A 3,905-nucleotide genomic window follows, 5' to 3' on the forward strand; every position below is an offset into this window, starting at 1 on the left:
CACTGCAACCTCTGGCTCACAGGTTCAAGCAATTCTCCTGCCTCAGGCTCCTGAGTAGCTGGGACTACAGGACGCTCAATCCACCCGCCTTGGTCTCCCAAAGTGCTGGAATTACAGGCGTGAGCCAACGCACCTGACCTGGATGTTTTCTTTTCTATTTTTGAGATGGAGTCTCGCCCTGTTGCCTAGGCTGGAGTGCAATGGCACAATCCTGGCTCACTGCAACTTCCATCTCCCGGGTTCATGCAATTCTCCTGCCTCAGCCTCCCGAGTAGCTGGGATTACAGGTGCGCACCATCACACCTGGCTAATTTTTCCATTTTAAGTAGAGACGGGGGGTTGACTATGTCAGTCAGGCTGGTCTCGAACTCCTGACCTTGCGATCTGCCCGCCTCAGCCTCCCAAAGTGCTGGAATTACAGGCATGAGCCACCGCGCCCAGCCAATATGTTTTCACTTCTCTTGGGTATATATCTATTTAGGAGGGGAACTGCTAGGTCACATGGAAAGTTTACATTTAAACATCTGAGGACCTGTCAGACTTTTCCAAAGTAGCTGCACCATATGATCCCCTTGTGACTGATGGGGAGACTGAGGCCCAAAGAGGAAAACTGTCTTCTACAAAGCAACACAGTGAGTGTGAGAAAGCAGGAGCTAATCATGAACATGACTTCAATGCCGCGCCTTCTCCTCTGACCACACTACCATCTCTCTCACTCCAGTGCTCTCCTTACCCACTTCTGCCCCTCGATTCCATTCCTTGCCCAGCAGCAAATCCCTTCACACCAGTCCCTACAAAGGCTTCCTGCTGCCACCATCGGGATGAAGTTGTGCGTCTGAGGGATGACTTACGAACTCCTCTGCCATCTGGCCCTAGTGCTGCCTCCTCACGTTTTTGTTTTCTGAAGCAGCTTTAGTGAGCTATAATTCACACCCCACCCCATTCACCCATTTTAAGTGTACAATCCAAATGTTTATCAGTGTCCTTTCATAGTCTACACTGCAGGGTCATGCAGGTCTTGTTTCAGTTCCAGGAAAACACCATCTTTGCTTCTGGAACTTTGTGCACACTGTTTCCTCTGTTTGGAACAGTCTGTATAATTTTTTTCTGGCAAGTTCTTCATGATCTTTCACATCTTAGTTGAGATGTTCCTGCTGGGAAGGCTTCCCTGACCATTTGGGTTGATTGGATGACCTGCAGGATGTTCCCACGGCCTCCCTAGGATCATCCCTGTCACAGCATGTACTATAGTAGTCTTGAGTTTCTAAGGTCTTTGACTGTGTCTTGTTCATATGCGGTGCCTGGCAACACTCAATTCACTATTGGTTGAATGAACAAAAAGATCTGAAAATATCTAGCATGGCCCTGAGCACACTGTAGAAACCCTGCAAATGTCTGCAGAATGCAATTACCTCCAAGGACAGGGACAGCACCTCCTGTTGGGAACATTCCAGATGGTTTAGATCCTTAAAGGTAAGATACTTTTTGTCTGGTACCCACGCCACTTCTTCTGGCAACAGCATCCCAGTTTTCCTCTGGGGAATCACTCCTATTACACCTTCACTTCTTATAGTTTATTTATGAAAAGCTAAGCGATTCCTGGAATTTGCACATGACCCAAGGCAGATTAGTTAGATGCAATCCTAACTTTTGCTAGATTTTTTATTTTATTATTTTTTGAGATGGAGTCTCACTCTGTCACCCAGGCTGGAGTGCAGTGGCACGATCTAGGCTCACTGCAAGCTCTGCCTCCCAGGTTCACGCCATTCTCGCCTCAGCCTCCCGAGTAGCTGGGACTACAGGCACCTGCCACCACGCCCGGCTAATTTTTTTGTATTTTTTAGTAGAAACAGGGTTTTACCATGTTAGCCAGGATGGTCTCAATCTCCTGACCTCGTGATCCGCCCACCTCGGCCTCCCAAAGTGCTGGGATTACAGGTGTGAGCCACCGTGCCCGGCCAACTTTTGCTAGATTTTTAAAATAGGGGTGCTTTCTTTTCACTGGGATTACTAATCTCATGCCTCTATAAGAAAACTAACTGCCTGAGAAGCAGATTTGAGAAAGCAACTGAGTCCTGATGACATCTTGAGAGGCCCTGGATCCAGCTGTGCCTGAAGCCAACCAGTTTACATTTCAGTTATTGAGTCAATTTCCATCCCTTTTTAATTGCTTGAGTTCAGCTTGTCACCTGCAACTGCAATATTTCTCATCCAGTTAGTAACACTCTTCCACATACACACATACCCATTACACACCTTACAGACCAAACAGAGGAATCAAGCTTGTATCTAAGCATGGGTTTACCTACTCACCTCAAATCTAAGTTGTATTTTTCCGAGTTGTTTTGTGCTTGACTGTCAATATTTAGCTTTCCTTGTATGGTACTTTCTATACCAAGCTTGACTGGCTTGCAGGCCACATGCGGCCCAGGGCAGCTTGGTATGCAGCCTAATACAAATTCATAAACTTTCTTAAAACATTGTTTTTTTTGTTCATTTGTTTTTTAGCTCTAATCGGCTATCATTAGTGTTAGTGTATTTTATGTGTGGCCCAAGACAATTCTTCTTCCAATGTGGCCCAGGGAAGCCAAAGGATTGGACGCCCCTGTTCCATAACATGATCAGCAAGTAGACATTTACGGTGTCCTAAATGGTATCAGGCGGTAAGTCCAGGTGGATGAAGAGATGCAATTCTCATTTATAGCCTGGCCCAAATTAAACTCCAAGAAATACACACAAATAAGCACTGCTCCCTACACCTGTGCGGTGGTTCGGGAAAGAGCCTACTAAAACAAACTTGGCTTTTCCTTTTGACTTGCTGATGCCAAGGACAGGTCTGTGCATTTACTACAAGTACAATGGGGCAGGAAAGTCTCACACAGTTTTTTTTTTTTATTTTTTGAGATGGAGTTTCACTCTTGTTGTCTAGGCTGGAGTAAAGTGGCATTATCTCGGCTCACTGCAACCTCTGCCTCCCAGGTTCAAGTGATTCTCCTGCCTCAGCCTCCCAAGCAGCTGGGATTACAGGTGCACACCACCACGCCTGGCTAATTTTTGTATACTTAGTAGAGACGGAGTTTCACCATGTTGGCCAGGCTGGTCACACACACTTTAACCACCCACCTTTGCTAACAAGGGAAAAAGGTAAAACCTTGTGTGAGTGAAGAGGCAGACTCAAATGCTCCTGATGCAGAGGAACGAGGTGGCTACCACTCAATCACCAATTACCATTTGCATGCTACCCAACCTGGACCTTTCCAGGGCATACTGGACCACTCCCCACTTCCTTGGGGTGCAATGAATTGCAGACAGTTTAATCCATGGGCTTTTGCTGATTCTGTTTTCTCTGCTTGGAATGCCCTCCACACAGGGGAAGTCTTTCAAGACCCAGGTCAAAGGTTAGCTCCCCTGTGAACACTTGTTCCTTTTATATCTGGTGTAAGCAGCCATTTTGACTATTGTTAAAGGTCAGGGTTTCTTAACTTGGGTCTGCGGGTCATTATGAATAAGCTTTAGAGGGACGTGTGCGTGTCTATGCCCACATATGTTGCTCTGGAGGCCAGGGTCAGAGATGCCAGATTCTCAGATTCAGTGACCTCAAAAAAAGGTCTCTTTTAGTCAGGCATGGTAGCTCATGCCTGTAATCCCAGCACTTTGGGAGGCTGAGGCAGGAGGACAGCTTGAGCTCACACGTTCAAGACCAGTCTGGGCAACATAGTGAGGTACCATCTCTAAAAAAATAATAAAAAAATTTTAAAAAGTTCTTATGTGTCTCTCTCTTGTGAGCTGAGGGCAAGGTTCACATCTCTTTCATTGTAGACTCCCCGCACTGGTCCAAGATAGACAGTCCTACCTTTCGGCAGGAGGCTGTCAGTCACTTACAGAGGCAACGTTTTCACAGGCAA

The sequence above is a fragment of the Rhinopithecus roxellana genome, chromosome 1, assembly GCF_007565055.1.
Source record: "Rhinopithecus roxellana isolate Shanxi Qingling chromosome 1, ASM756505v1, whole genome shotgun sequence".
Taxonomy (NCBI): domain Eukaryota; kingdom Metazoa; phylum Chordata; class Mammalia; order Primates; family Cercopithecidae; genus Rhinopithecus; species Rhinopithecus roxellana.